This window comes from Triticum urartu, chromosome 5A, assembly GCF_056163025.1.
Source record: "Triticum urartu cultivar PI428250 chromosome 5A, HENAU_Tu73, whole genome shotgun sequence".
In the NCBI taxonomy this organism is placed as follows: Eukaryota; Viridiplantae; Streptophyta; class Magnoliopsida; order Poales; family Poaceae; genus Triticum; species Triticum urartu.
In genome coordinates this window covers 483,326,549-483,343,139 of record NC_141877.1, presented here as the reverse complement: position 1 = coordinate 483,343,139, position 16,591 = coordinate 483,326,549, and the positions used below count along the sequence as shown (strand labels likewise).

At 46.2% G+C, this 16,591-nt stretch overlaps 1 long non-coding RNA gene across 1 annotated transcript; it reads right to left on the bottom strand.

The window, feature by feature from the left end:
- Positions 1-8,093: 8,093 nt before the first annotated feature.
- On the bottom strand, positions 8,094-11,662 carry LOC147972131 (uncharacterized). Its single transcript, XR_015602416.1, has 3 exons — positions 10,518-11,662; positions 9,650-9,738; positions 8,094-8,386 (listed from the first exon to the last, which is right to left on the bottom strand). It is a non-coding gene; the product is annotated as an uncharacterized LOC147972131 (long non-coding RNA).
- Positions 11,663-16,591: the final 4,929 nt, after the last annotated feature.

Sequence of the window (16,591 nt, the reverse complement as noted above, 5' to 3'; positions counted from 1 at the left end):
GTTCAAATTTGAATTATGCATATTAAATGACCAGAAATTCAATTGATGTATAAGTCCAAACGAACCCAGAATAATTCCAAATTTTAACACGGCACTCATATAGTTCTATGTTGCCTCTGTAAAATTCAAGGGGATGGAGGCAGCGTATATCGTTTCGCACACAAAGGTGACACGTCCCCCCTTGGGAACCACGAGTCTTCTCGAGAGAAGCTCCGGTTTGCAAGAAGCTTATACCAAAAACTTGTCCAAATGTGGCCAATTTTTTTACCACAGCATGTTGGTGCCATGAAATGACACCATGCCAAGTTTCATGATTTCCAGGCAAGTTTTGAATTTCCAGGAATTTAAAAACCAAAATTCTCAATGTTCTCGGCCGAGCCACGACGCTCCGATGTTTGAATTTCATTCCCATTTCTTGCATGGGACCTATAAATTCACCCAAAGACACACATGTGATTTTTCAACAAACTTTGGTGCACTTGAGCATGTGCTTGTAGTTAAATTTGAATTATGCACATTAAATGCCTAGAAACTCAATTAATGCATAAAAATGCCAAACGAACCCGGAATAATTCCAAATTTAAACACGACACTCATGTAGTTGCATGTTCATTGTACATAAATGTTCTAGCAATTCAAACACCATCCTTTCCCTCCGTAACACCATTTTGTCTTTCAAAACATAATGAAAAAATCAGGTATACCACAAACAGTTTACTAGAAAGAATCATGTGGGATGCGATATAAAATATCTTGGCGCACCGTCTTGTCTGGCTTACGCAGGAAGCTTCATCGTCTACAGTCCACCTTCCCGCTTGAACCACACTTGCACGCCAGTTTCTCGCGGCACCAAGCGAAATTTTTCTGCCACGGCGGAAATATCTATCTCCCTGCCCCTCCCTCCCACCAAAAGCCACATTTCCACTGTTCATCCTTGCTTTCCAAGTTCAAAACTTCACTGCTGCTTACTGGCAGCTCAGCCTCCTTGCCGGCGACCCTTCTTCTTGCAGCACTGCCTCCTCGCCGGCTACGCTTCTTGTAGCGCCGCCTCCTTGCCAGCGACCCTTCTTCTTGCAGCGTCGCCTCCTCGCCAGCGACCCTTCTTCTTGTTGTGCGGCCACCTCGTCGTTGACCCTTCTTCTTGTTGCGCGGCCTCGTCGATATGGTCAAGTAATCCACACCCCACCCAGACCATCCTCCTTCTTCCCCGTCCCACATGCCCTGACCGACGGCGCGACACCTTCCGCCGAAATCATTGTCCCCCTCCTCCAATTAAGCACCGCCCACAGCCATTTTGCACGCAGTATAATGTGGAGCTCAGTAGCATCTGGCAGCGGAGAAGAAAATCGCGGCCGCACGCGCGCACGAGGTCACTATGGCTGCCATGTGTGTCGACCGCCAGATCTTGGAGGAGCACCTCGTCTTCGAGGCCACCATCGACACCACCACACGGTTGTCTACTTTAAAATACAGTTCTTGTTGTTTTCTCGAGGCCACTGCCAGTGCCTTCTAGTGATTTGTCCTCTGTAATGTTAATATGCAATCTGATGTTCAGTTAACAGTTTGGTCCTCTGAAATGTAATGTTCAGTTAACAGTTTGGTCCTCTGAAATGTAATGTTCAGTTAACAGTTTGGTCCAACAATTGCTACATTTTGTAGTACTGTTCTCAAGCATTCCTTGTTTTGTTAATTGTCTTATCTTCTAGTACATGTTTCTATTCTTCAATGTCGTGCTCAGTTAACTGTTTTGGTTCATTTGGTCTGCTTCCATTTAACTGTTTGGTACAATTCAGCAATTTGATTTTCATTTGCTGTTGGTACAATTTTGTATTGTTATGCATGTGAAATAAATCAAATTTGGCTGTACTCAATAAATATTCTACTGATATTATGCCAACTCTCAGTTAACCTGATCAAGATCTTCCTTATGTGTGTTGCAGGGAAACAATGGGAGACACAGCTATCAGGACCCCGATCCTAACTCACACCGATCTAGCATGTAACACATCATATCACTTTGTGGCCTCACGCATGGTATTCCCACGGGTGCCACCTTACCTGGCTCGGGACCGTTTGTGCCTTTTGGCTCACGTATATGATAGTGTCCCTAGCATCCATATGACAGAGAACCCGGCCGACATGACTAGTCGTGAATCCAAAGTGGCACTAACTTACAGGGACAGTCATACATGACCCAGCAACGAACGTGTCGGTCATCAATGTATGAACCCAAGTCGTAGCAAGCTACAAGTACTTAAAGGAACAACGCGTGACATTTCCCCGAAGGGACAGACACAGGAACAAAGAAGAACACATGCCGGCCAGCCTATGTGTTCCGGAGCAGTAGCAAGCTACCATGGCTCAATGGAAGCACTAGGAGACATTTCCCGATAAGAGAGGCTACCAAGAATAAACAACTAGGTTGTCGGATCCCACACATACCAAGCATTTCAATAACATACACACAATATGCTCGATATGTGCAAATACAACATGGCATCACAACAAAACTCTACGACTCGAAGTATTTATTCATTAGGCTCCGAAGAGTCAGATATTACAAACATGGGTCTGATGACCCAGCATTCAAGTCATACAAGCAACAAGCACATGTGGAAGCCTAACTTGTCTGAGTACAGACAACTACAAATGAAAAAGGCTGAGAAGCCTGACTATCTACCAGACCCTGCCGAGGGCACTAGATCGTAGCTGAGGTAACAAGCTAAACGTCGAAGCCCATGCGGAACTACTAGTGAGACTAAAGTCTCTCTGCAAAAACATAAATTAAGCAAATGTGAGTACAAATGTACCCGGCAAGACTTACATCAGAACTAGCTACATATGCATCAGTATCAACAAAGGGGGTGGAGTTTAACTGCAGCAAGCCAGCTTTGACTCAGTGGCTATCCTGTACTACGACTGCTGGTAACTCATTGAGGTGGTGCACACGAGTCCACATATTCACCATATCAATACACCACTATGGATCCGCTCCCATCTCCCTACGAGAAGGCCATCCATAGAACTCACGCTTATCTTGCGCATTTTAGAGTATCCACTTTCACTTGTCTATGAACTGTATAGGCAACCCAGAGGTCCTTTACTGTAGACGCGGCTATTCGAATAGATCATTTATAACCGTGCAGGGGTGTACTTCTTCACACACGCTCTCGCCACTTACCGCCATGTACACGTCATGTATCTCGGCAACCTTCAAGCGGAAGCCTGGCAAGGGTGTCGGCCACGACCTGACTAACCACACAAGTTCCTAGTCCAGGTTTATCACCTATTCAGGTTCCATCCGCAGGGAGTCCGGCCGAGGTTTCCACTACGGCCCCGAACGATGTGTGCAGGGTTCTCGAGGCACCAAACGGGCGTCCCGGTACACCGTGCCACGTGCCTACCACATCACAGCCCACCCCTCGGGTCAGCACTGCACACGGCCTCCAGCATACTACAAACACCAAAAACTACTTGCAACTCCTGAACAGAGGACAGGGGCGGTTAATAAGTCGAGAGAGTCAATTAAGGATCCCAATGTGTGGTAGTAGCTGTTCATGGATCACAAACACATAACTCAGTTCCTGAGGATGGTTTCAATGAGACAACCCACCATGTACTCCTACATGGCCTCTCACCACTACCTTTACCAAATCGTGTTCACACACTTAGCTCTCAACAGTAGGACATGTTCACCCCATTCCAATTCATCCCCGATGAATCAGACCTGACTCAACTCTAAGCAGTAGCAGGCATGACAACAAGCATGAATGAGTAGGCACATTAGGGCTCAAACAACTCCTACTCATGCTAGTGGGTTTCATCTATTTACTGTGGCAATGACAAGCCATGCACAGGAAAGGGGTTCAACTATCGCAGCAGGTAACAGTTGAAGCATTGTTGTCCTAATGCAGTAAAAGAGAGCAGAGGCGAGAGAGTGGGATTGTATTGGAATGAACAAGGGGGTTTTGCTTGCCTCGCACTTCTGAAAATAGTATAGCTCTTCTTCGGTGTAATCGAACTCATCGTCGAAACTACGTCCACTGAGAGGGGACAAATACCGGCAAACAGAGAAAGAACACAATCAATGCAATGCAACAATATGATGCATGATCATGACATGGCAATATGTTGTGGTTTGAGCTAATGCAACTAGCAACAATTTAAATGAAGTTGGTTTGAATCCAAGATTCAAATTCAAACTCCATATATGATTATTCATATGTCATTTAATTGGTCTGGCCTGATCAGCAGGTATAAGTTGTTCAAACATGCATGAAAATGCCATAAACAGATACTTTGGATTTTTCTAATAATTTTTCATATATAAAACTTTGCATTTGGAGATACAGATTAATTTCTATGATTTTTCGAAGTTAGCACTATTTTCTGGAATTTCCTGCTTATTTAAAAAATAAACTAAATCCAGAAAAAGCTTTACCGCATCAGCATTACGCCGTAGTGACGTCGGCGAGTCAACTGGGCGTCCAGAGTCAAACCTGACAAGTGGGGCCCATCAGTCAGTGACTCATCTAACTAACCCTGTTAATTAGTGCTAAATTAATCCTAACTAAAAGTGTCATTGGGGGGATGGCCCATGTGTCAGTGACACAGAGGATGTTAAACCCCTGGTCAAACGAGTCAAACTTGCCGGCGGCTCGACGCCGGCGACAGCAGACGCGGCGGAGGGCTCGGGTTTGGCCCTCCGACGACCAAAAGTGTGGCGGAGGGAACCTACAGGGAGCTGAGGCTCGCCCGCATCTAGCGCAGCAGGCAGCAGCAGCTAGGGCGGCCGGAGGCGATGGCGGGGAGCTCGGCCGTGGCGGCTGGAGCTCGGGCGTGAGCGTGAGCGGTGCTACAGGGTGCAGGAGCGGGAGCTAGCACGCTAGGGAGAGCATGCGCGAAGCGGCGAGTGCGATGGACACGACGGGCGGACCAAAAGGTTGTCGGAGTCGTGCCGGCAGCGAGCACAGGCGGCGGCACTTGCGGGTGCGAGCAGCACGGTGGCTACGGCGTACGGTAGCGAGAACAGGGAGGGGGAGCACGGTCAGTGGCTCACAGCGGTCGCGACAATGCAGACGGAAGGCTCGGGGAGGAACCGGTGCGAAGTAGGGCAGCGAGGGGATCTCCGGCGGCCGAACGAGGAAGTCGGCGGCGGGGGCTTCGTTGCAGCGCGTCCGGCGTCGCGTGAGTCATCGAGGAGGCGTAGACGATGGAGGCGGAGCCCATGGGCACGTCAGAGGGGCGCGGGGGTGGCTGTTGCTATGGCAACAATGAGCGGCGGTGACGTGCACGCTCGGTGGTCGCGTGGGAGAGAGGCAGAGGAGGGGAGAGCGCTCGAGGGAGAGGGAGGAGAGGTGCAAGGGGTCGAGGGGGGAGTGCGTGGCGTCGCGGGAGGCGTCCAGCGCAAGCAGGCGGGCTGGAGGTGGCCTCGCGCGTGCGTGCGCTCGTCGGACACACGCCCCCTACCTACTCACAGGAGGTTGAAGACGGTGCGATGGCTGGCTGGGCCTAGCACAATAGTGGGCCGCCAGGTAGGCTGTTAGGTAAGTGGCCTAGTGGCCTTCTCTCTCTCTCTCTCTCTCCCTTTTAGTAATTGTTTTTGTTTTCTATTTTCTGCAATTTCTTTGGCTTTATTAAAAATGCCAGAGCATTTTCAAAAATCATGAGACTGCTTGTGGCCATTGTTTAGATTATTTCCAACAGCCAACATTTCAGTTCATGAATATTTGGAAATTTAAAATAATATATAAAACTTAAATGCCCAAATGCAAATAAGGTATGATTTAATTCAGTGACCCAATGTTGTCCAAGAAAAATGTGAACCATTTTTTACAGAGGTACTAGACTAAGGCAAAGATGATGAACATTTTTGAAGGGCATTTCGGGTTCACTGAAAAAGTATTTTAGTAACCCTAGTTGGATTAAGTGGTGCTGGGGGTTTCTGCCATCCCCATTTCAACTTTAATTGAAACTTAAACATGATGCAACACAAGATGCTAGCACTAAGCATTACTAGAACTAGGTATGTGACAACTCACCCCCACTAAACAAGAATCTCGTCCCGAGATTCAAGCGCAGGGTAAAAAGGAAGAGGGGACACAAACTATCACAGTATTCATGACCCAACTGTCTTCATTGAAGATATTGATTCATTGCATCATCTTGAACTTGGCATCTTTGCTTTCGAGATCTTCACCCAACACGAGGACAGAAGAGTGAGATAACCCTACAGGGATGGATCATCTTAATGATCACAGGATCAACTCATGGAACAAGACGTAGAAACATCTCTTGAGCTGAGGGACAAAACACATATGAGGAGCGATGGAAAGAAGCAGGTGACGAAGGTTCAGATTAGTAGGCAACAATTCCATGCTTAGAAGATGGTGCATGGTTTCAAAGTAACAAGGAATAATCGCCATGACTCCATAACGGGACACCTTGGTGGTAGGCGACTCATAGAATTATCCCTTAGGTGGCAAAAAGAATTACTTTGGATACATAGATCATTGGAACTCTTCATACCATCCTAAGACAATTCATAATTGATCGTTTGACAGAGTTCAAAAGAATGACATACTCAGTTCGGGAAGGAAACTACGGTTATAGAACAGCTCGGCATACGAGAGGCACATTCCAATTGATACCGGGGATATAACCTAGTGTCTGAGTGTGCTTTCAAGAACTTGAGCATCTCCATACTCATCAAGGTCTTACCAACATCCGTGTTGAGGATCCTGGCAACACATCATACTACCATGACGAATAGTGAAGGGCGATGTAGATGCAAAGGAGGACAGCACTTTCTCAGATTTGTCCTTAGCGATGCCAAGGAACAATACCTGAATGATCGACCGAGAGACATTTAGCACTCCGCTTATAATGTACTAGATACCATGATCATACTTAAAAGTATTAACATGGCCATCAAGTGTAGGTTGAACTTTGGGAGCACAAGAATCCATAAGGAACAACTACGGAAGTAAATCCTATGAAATCCTTATGGGGAGGTGGCCAACTTCCTCAATCAAGATACTACAATAATAGGTCTTCCGGCTGGGTGTGTTAGCCACGACATCCACTTTAATTACCGGGTTACAGAGACACCATTATTATAGTTCTTGGGAAACATTCCAACCATCATATCTGCCTGAGATTCAGATCTAGTTGGGGTCAGGACATTCCAGACTCATCAAGTCTAGAAACAAAAATGAAAGTTTGCAATACAAACTGATGAGATGGCGTTGCAAGATTCTCGGGAAATGGACTATGGTAGTAAGCTCCAAAACATGAGCTAGTTCTGCTAAACCCATGTGAACATGATGTCCCATGCAAGCATGACAACATAGTAGTCTTACAACAAAACACTACCGAGTTCAGGTGGGGAACCATCATCAAGGATATCATAGTCCTTACATAAGTCATGATTCTTAAGAAGGAACTTCTTCTCCTCGGACAAATCAATCAGTGCTTGGTGTGCTAGGAAACACGTATGGAATGGAGGCGGCCAACCTATCAAACCATAGAGTACTTCGCACATAGGCGTGACTAACTTGGGATGATTCCAGAGGAAGCAAAAACAATTTTTCTCGGATCCACGACGACAACTTACATCAAGTGCCCGTGAATTAAAGAAAGTCACTTCTTTCATCCAAACATATCCTTCATGAGATAGCATGAAGAATATGCTAGCACAAGTTTCCAACAGTAGCTTAATGCTCAACACGAGTCATGGAGAAGATAAGAATGTTGTCGATGGGCTCAACAACAATTTATCAAAATTCCAATGGAGATGGAATTCCACAATTATGTGAACATGGTGATAGCATTGGTCAGACCCAAAAGATATAATTGTGTATGCTCAAGGGATCAACCACGAGTAAGACAACACTACAAGCATCTTTGGTTCTGATTTGATTTGACGATACACTACTAGGGAAAACCTTATACACAGAATATTACCAGCAGCGCTCTTCAAAATACGACGCTACTGCTATTTAGCTGTCACGCCCTCGATGCGGCTATATCTCCCACGTGTCGAAGCACGACTTAGAGGCATAACCGCATTGAAAGCAATGTCGCAAGTGAGGTAATCTTCACACAACCCATGTAATACATAAGGGAAAGAGATACATAGTTGGCTTACAATCGCCACTTCACACAATTACATGAATAAGAGCATTACATCATCCAAATACAATCAAGGTCCGACTACGGAAGCAAAATAAAAGAAGAACCCCAAATGCGACAAAGGTCCCCGATCGACCCCAACTGGGCTCCACTACTGATCAACTAGAATGAAGCACGACAAAGGACAAGATCTTCAACGAGCTCCTCCTGAGCTTGGTTGCGTCATCTGCACGGACTCATCGGCACCTGCAAGCTGGTTTTGGAAGTATCTGTGAGTCACAAGGACTCAGCAATCTCACACCCTCGCGATCAAGACTATTTAAGCTTATGGGTAAGGTAAAGGTATGAGGTGAAGCAGCAGCAAGCGACTAGCATATATGGTGGCTAACATACGCAAATGAGAGCGAGAAGAGAAGGCAAAGCACGGTCGATAAAGTATGATCAAGAAGTGATCCTATTGCAACCTACGTCAAGCATAACTCCAACACCGTGTTCACTTCCCGGACTCCGCCGGAAAGAGACCATCACGGCTACACACGCGGTTGATGCATTTTAATTAAGGTCAACTTCAGGTTTTCTACAACCGGACGTTAACAAATTCCCATCGGCCCATAACCGCAGGCACGGCTTTCGAAAGTTCAAATCCCTGCAGGGGTGTCCCAACTTAGCCCATCACAAGCTCTCACGGTCAACGAAGGAATAGACCTCCTCCCGAGACGTTCCGATCAGACTCGGTATCCCGGTTCTTCAAGACACTTCGACAGGTTAAAACAAATCCAGCAACACCGCCCGAATGTGCCGACAAATCCCGATAGGAGCTGCACATATCTCTTTCTCAGGGCACACTCAGATTGTCTAAACTTCCGGTAGGCCAGCCCAGAGTTGCCCCTGGTGGCCACCGGCGGCTGACAGGTTGGACCAACACTCAGAGGAGCACTGGCCCGGGGGGGTTAAAATAATGATGACCCTTGAGTCTGCAGAACCCAAGGGAAAAAGGCTAGGTGGCAAATGGTAAAACCAATGTTGGGCATTGCTGGAGGAGTTTTATTCAAGGCGAACTGTCAAGGGGTTCCCATTATTACCCAACCGCGTAAGGGACGCAAAATCCAGGAACATAACACCGATATGACGGAAACTAGGGCGGCAAGAGTGGAACAAAACACCAGGCATAAGGCCGAGCCTTCCATCCTTTACCAAGTATATAGATGCATTAAGTAAATAAGAGGTATTGTGATATCCCAACAAGTAAACATGTTCCAACAAGGAACAACATCCCCATGTTCCAACAAGGAACAAACTTCAATCTTCACCTGCAACTAACAACGCTATAAGAGGGGCTGAGCAAAGCGGTAATATAGCCAAACAACGGTTTGCTAGGACAAAGTGGGTTAGAGGCTTGCTTCAACAATATGGGAGCATGATAAGCAAGTGGTAGGTATCGCAGCATAGGCATAGCAAAAGAGAGAGCATCTAGCAAGCAAAGATAGAAGTGATTTCGAGGGTATGGTCATCTTGCCTGAGATCCCGCAAGGAAGAAGAACGAGTCCATGAAGAAGACAAACGGATGTAGACGAACGGGTCCTCACAAACGCGATGTTAACGGAACTAATCCGAAGAAGCAACACCGGAAAAGACGCAAACAACAAGGTAAACAACCAACACATAAGCATGGCATGATGCACAACCAAGTATGATGCATGTCCGGTTTAAATATGCATGACATGGCAAAGGGCAACAACCAAAACTACAAATTAAATGGAGCTCAATATGCAACGGGTTGCATATTGACGGAACACCACATCCATTATTTAGTTCTCTCTCGGTTATATACCCAACAATATTAAATGTTGATTAACATGGCAAGAGGGTGAAGCAAAGAAAACTACCTACCTAGGCAAGTTTAAATGAGGCCGGAAGCAACGAACACAATTCCAGAAAACTCCTCATGAGCATATTATAGATTCGGTACTGTTCTGCCCTAAACACAATTTTAGAGTTTCTTAACATGCAAAGTAAGGTCACCATGTTAAACTAGGCATTTTTCTACCCCAAATACATATAAAGTTTGTTTAAAACCGAGCTACGGTTATTAAGTTATGAATTAAATCATTTTAACATTGACATAGGAGCAAATTTAAACAAACATCATTATAATCATTTTAAACATGGGTGAAAATGACATATTATGAAACTAGATGAAAATCTAAGCAAGTTTCATATTAAGTTTGTTTTAATCCGATGCACGGTTGTGAAGTTATTAAATGCATGAAGTATAGGGTCTAATCTGTAAACATGCAGTTTTCTGAACAATTAGGAAAATCGCAGCGCACAGGAAAAAAAAACATATGCGGGCTGGATCTGCTGGGCGTGGCTGGACTGCTCACCATGGGCCGAGCCCGTTGGTGCGGGGAGGAGACAAGCCGAAACGGGCGAGCTGGCGGCTGGGCTTGGTGGATCTGGCTGCTGGCAGGCTGGATCGAACAAGGTGGAAGGGGCGCGGTCAACGCGCTCGTCCTGGACGAAGCAGAGGAAGCAGGGCGCTGGCAGCAGGGACTTGGCGACGGCGAGGCAAGCGAAGGCGGCGGCGCCAGATAGGATCTGGGCGGAGGGGAGGTCTTGGTGACGGGTCTGGGACGGCACGAAGACGACGCCGACGAGCTCCACGCTCACGGCGGATGGCGGAGCTGGACGGACTCGAGGGGAGGGAGGCGGCTTCAGTCGACCTGCCGACAGCGAGGCCCCGGCAAAGTACAACGAGGGCTCGCCGGAGCTCCGGTTGGTGGCGACGAACAGAAGGCGACGAGGCAGACTTGGCGCGGGGACGACCCGATCCGAGGCGGGGGAGGCACGGGCTCGTCTGGTTCCCGGCCGGATCCGGGTCGATGTGACTCCATGGTGCGGCGGCCATGGCGTTCCCTGGTGCAGCACAAGAAAGAGAGAGGGAGATCGTGAGGAGAGAGGCCATGGCAGGGGAAAACGGAAGGAGGGGAAGGTGAGGAGGAGGAGAGGCACGGCCTTGGGACCCGGCGTCCATGGCGGAGGAGCTTCTGCGGGAGCTCGGGACGGAGTTGGTGGCGTGCGAGGCGGCAGCTGAAGCTGGGCACGACGACGAGGTTTTCAGGCACGCGGGGTGCTCGGCGGCGCAGGAAAGCGAGGGAGGCCGGAGTTGGGCGCAGGTGGGTCACGAAGACGGGCCGAGTGGGCGCTGCTCCTGTCGGCGCGCCATGGCTCCTGTCCTGCGACGGTTCAGAGAGAGGGAGAGAAACGCGTGAAGGGAAGAAAAAAAAACAGAGGGGGGAAGGAGAATTAAGGGGAGGCGGCGAGGGTCCTGGCATGATTGCAGCGGCGGAGCTTGCTGTCGTCGATGGCTGCACAAGTGGCAGCGGCCATGGGGAGGGGTGGATCGAGGGGAGGAGGTTGACTGCGAGGGGATCGATGGAGGTAGGTGGCGGCGCTGGGTTTGCTCGGGAAAGAGTGAGGGGATCCCGAGGAAGATTTTTGGAACGGCGGCGGCAGGGAGGGACAAACCTCCTAGGTTTTAGGGTTTGTCCAAAATAGTCTAGGAGTGAACTATATATATGCAAAAGAGGGAAGTTTAGGGGCTAATCCGTCCCTCCAATTAAAATCGAGCAGTCGAGAATAAAACACTAGGAAGTCCAAATAAGAAAACGGTGATGTTTTGTAGACGTTTGGGGATGATCCGGACACAACGGTGACGACTGCTCGGGTCGGGTCCGGGACAGATTTCGAACGCGCGCGGGAGGAGGTCCGCGGGCTGACGAGAGAGGTTAGGTAGGGCCTGGCGGTGAGAGGTAGTGCAGAAAGTAAAGGGCTGAGAAGAAAGAAGAGGAGAGGCCCGGCGACTGTTCTCGGAGACCGAAAACGTCCGACGTTTTGACCGACTATAATGCCGCTATAGTTATCCATTGGGGCGTCAAACGAACTCCGATTGCGATGAACTTGGCAGGCGGTCTACCTACACTATAACAAGACCACACGTCAACTTTCATCCCATTCCGAGAACATTTTCCGGCCACTTATAAAATAATATTTCGGACATGCCGTGGGCGCGTGCCAGTGTGGTTGGGCTCAGAACGGACAACAGAGAGAACTCGGAGAACCCGGACGAATGCAAGTTTCGAAAACATGATGATGCAATGCAGATGATGACATGGCAAGATGCAACACGAAAGCAAATGACATGGCAACGACAGCGAAAAACTGCAGGACACCTGGCACATCGGTCTCGGGGCGTCACATTAGCAGCAGCGCGTTCCGGGAAAACATGCTGCTGAATAGAAAATAGCAGTAGCGCGTCATCTCTAAACCGCGCTACTGCTCCCATTGCCATGACCTTGATGTCCAGCTAGTTATAGCAGTAGCGCATTATGCCTTACAGCGCTACTGCTATTCTCCTTAGCTGTAGCGCTTTCTCATACCCGCGCTACTACTAACCCTACCTTATCCCCACACGACCGACCCTGTCTCTCTCACTCACTCTCCCTCTTAGTCACTCTCGCCCGCGCCGACAACCGTTGTCGTTCGTCGTCGCTGTCGTCGTCGTCCGTCCGCCACCGAGGTACTCCCTCCTTCCGTCCCTCCTCCTCCCACCGTGCCCTCCTCCCTCCTCCTCCCATCGCGCCCTCCTCCTTCCGCCTGCGGCCGCCCCCTCCTCCCTCCTTCGCTGGCAGCCCTCCTCCGACCGCCCCTCCCTCCTCCTCCTCCGATCGGCCCCTCCTCCTCCTCCGGCCGCCCCCTCCCCCTCCTCTCTCCTCCCTCCCTCCCTCCCTTGTCTCTGTTTTTGCAAATCATAGGTAACTAGTTTATTTAGTAAGTGATTATTATAACTAGTTTATTTATATTAAGTGCTTAATAGAACTAGTTTATTTAGTAAGTGCATAATAGAACTAGTTTATTTAGTAAGTAGTTAATAAAACTAGTTTATTTAGTAAGTAGTTAATAAAACTAGTTTATTTAGTGTTAGGATTATATATAAGATATTTTCAAATGTTTTTTTCCTATTTTGAACCATTGAAATGCAATGACCATCGATAAGTGGCCTATGTTTTGCCGGAGTGTTGGTTAATTTCCGTTCCGGCAAATTTCAGGCGCTCGATATGTCCTTTTTTAGCAAAGGTCATGCCGGATTTTTTGGGTTTTGCCGTCGAGTTATAATCTTTGAATTTTGAACACAGGAGAAGTCTGATGACGATGGGATCCCGGAGTGTGTGTACTGCTACGATGACCAAGGTGTGTGCGATAGGTTTCCTCACCTGCAAAACGATAGGTTTTTCACCGTGAAGCTGGAAGAGACCTTCGATGTTTTTACGGTACGCAACGACAAGCATTTCATCGTAATTAATATCATCACTTGTGCTTCTTTTGTTCAACGTGTAATTTATGGATTTTTTTCAATTCGATTAGTACATCCCGTGCCATGCTAGACCATATGTATTGGAGAAGCTTGGCTTTGGTTTAGATGACTTTGAGAATGTGGAGACGAGGAGGGCTCACTTAAGAACTAAACATGGTTATGACTTATGAGTTTCTGGTTAAGTTCTACAATGCGGTCGATCGCTCCCATTTTGGTTTCTCTAATTGGGAAGCTCTCTGCAAGTCATATGGATTTGAGGAGGGAATGCGAATAAGATTTGATATTCGTCCCGAAGATTATGATGATGATGATAATATCGACATCTGGGTGGATGTGGATATGCCTCCAGTTTTGCCTAGATGTGAGTTTGCCAAACTAATTTGTTAAGTTCAGTAATTTATGTTGTTAATTTAAAAATATTTGGTGTTCGTCCGTACTAAACTTATTTATTTATAATTTTCAGCTTATTTCTTATCTTCAAGAAATACTCGGAAGGTAGTAGACAACACATACTACAGCTATGACTCCAAGCTTAATTGTGAGGAGAAAGGTTATCGTGTCTCATTCATAGAAGATGTTGAGGCCTTCAAAAAACAGTCACTCTATCAGCCCAAATTATACTAGATACGTGCCACTAGTCCATACATTGCTTGATGATAACTTCATTGCCAAAAACTTGGTAAGATTTTGTTAATGATGGTAACTTCATTGCATACATTATTCTTAAGTAAACCATTGCTAACTATATATGTTACTATTCCATTTTTAAACAGAGGCTCCCGAAGCAGGTTGTGCCTGATATGCTATTTACCGAAGGTGATATGCATATGGTTAGCTTACAACCAACTCCTTTGGAGGCTTAACATACTGCATACTCGATTTCTTCAAATGATGGAAGGCTCAAAATCAAAGAATGGAGCAAAGTGATGAATGCGCACACGCAAATAATTGGAGACAAAATGAATGTGCGCAAGCCACAAGTTGGAGATAGGTTTATGTCCATTCTCCATTATGGTGAAGGACTGGTTTATCTGTTTTATGGTATTTAGCTAGGAGAGAGGAGTAGGTCCTAAGTATTAAGAACAATTAGTTAGTTTTGATTATATATGACTACAATGTCTTAGACTTGATGGTGATGCTGAGTAGGAGTAGTGATTATGATTACTATGATGATGAGGAGGAGTTGTTATTATAACTAGTGACGAAGTTGTTATATGACATTGGACGAAAATGATGATTATGAGGAGTTATGTGACGATGATGTATTATTATGATAAGTTGTTAATGATATTATGATGATGATGATGATGATGATAAGTTATTATGTCATTGGGTGAAAGAACCGCCGATTAGTTTCAAATGGATGGATCCAAAGTGACCATTGGTTACTTTGGATCCATGCACTTCAAACTAATCCAAGGTTCTTTCACCTAGTGATTTAATAACTCATTATGATGTAAAAACAATCTCTAAATTGCTATTGTATGAAAAATTGTATACAGGTATATGAATACGACCTAAAATTGAAGAGAAATGGAATAGGGAATAATAGTAGTAGCGATTGTTTTCGAAAGCGCTACTAGCTAGTAATTAGCAGTAGCGCTTGACTAGGAAAGCGCTACTACTAAGTAGATATAGCAGTAGCGAGTGCCAACAGGCGCTACTGCTAAGCATTAGCTGTAGCGCCTTATCAGTAGCGCGCCTACCCGCGCTACTGATAGGCCAAAAATCGGCGCTACTGCTAGGCTTTTCCCTAGTAGTGATAGCCCTCAGTCGAATCAAAGATTGGGTAAGATAATAGCACCGACAACTAATCACGAGGATCAATCAATGAAGATATCATCTTTCTTCAACACACACACACACACAAGGATATCCCTTTGGAACGAACAAAGTCAGATAAATCTTTTATCTTCCAACTCTCCAAGTTATTGTTTAGCTTATCCAACTAGTTCAGGAGTATCCAATACAGATTCTTGGAGAAGGGGTGGTTTATAAGAAACCGACTTGATCACGAGCTCGGCATAACAGTTAGGGGACAACCTGGTGATACTTCCGAGAAGATAATCGGAAAATCACAAACCACCGATATGTTATTAAGCTCGAAAACAATCTTGCTTTTCAGGGCAAGACGATATGATCAAATGAGCGAGAGATTGGCACAATCCCAACTCATTGATCGAAGTGTGCACCAGAAATATGGACTAGAAAGCACGATCAATCTTAGAATGATAATTCGGTAACCAACATGCTAAGAATGAGATTATTGTCCATTAACTACCAAGCAATAGGGTTGCTAGGAGTATTGATTTCACACATCACAGTTCACTTGTCGGCATACCAGTCACAACAACACGGAACCGAGGAATGAATAACGATGGCAAGAAGTATCACTAAATCAAGAATTCATAAGAGGTGGTGCAATTCTCATGACAATCCTGACATAAAGGGGTAATACTCCAAGGTAGAACAGAACAAAAGCTGGATTGCATTTTGATCAGCGGAATACAACTACTTTGACCAGTCCAAGAAATGGATGATGCACTAGAGGTTGTTTCTCCTAGTCATTCCTGCATAGAATGGCTTAACAGATCACATGAATAATAGGCACCAACGAACATGAAGGCACAACTATTCCTGACTATCAATTGATAGATGAAGGTCAGATAACAACTAAAGAGGGACAACTCAAAGGAACATATGTTTTTCTGAGTTGTGGATGCATGGATTAGTATGTCGGAAAAATTCAACATATTTCTTTCGGATAACCCATGCAGAGAGGTAGTATTGGCAGAGTCACAAGTTTAATGGTGAACTCATCAAGAGCACTCTAGTTGTGATCTTTTGGTTCAAAGAACTTCTGCCATAAACAGTTCATGGTATTTGGAAGAAGGAAATACCATGGACCTCGAGGACTATCGCAAAGGTTACTAATGTCATAAAGGAACTAGCAAACACTACCAACATGAATGAGTAGAGTGAATCTCGGGTTCAAGAACCCAGGAATGGAATGCCTACTAACTAAATGGTAGGTCCTGCTGTCAGAGACTTAAACCCACTGTTCGACCCATTTTGAATATGGGG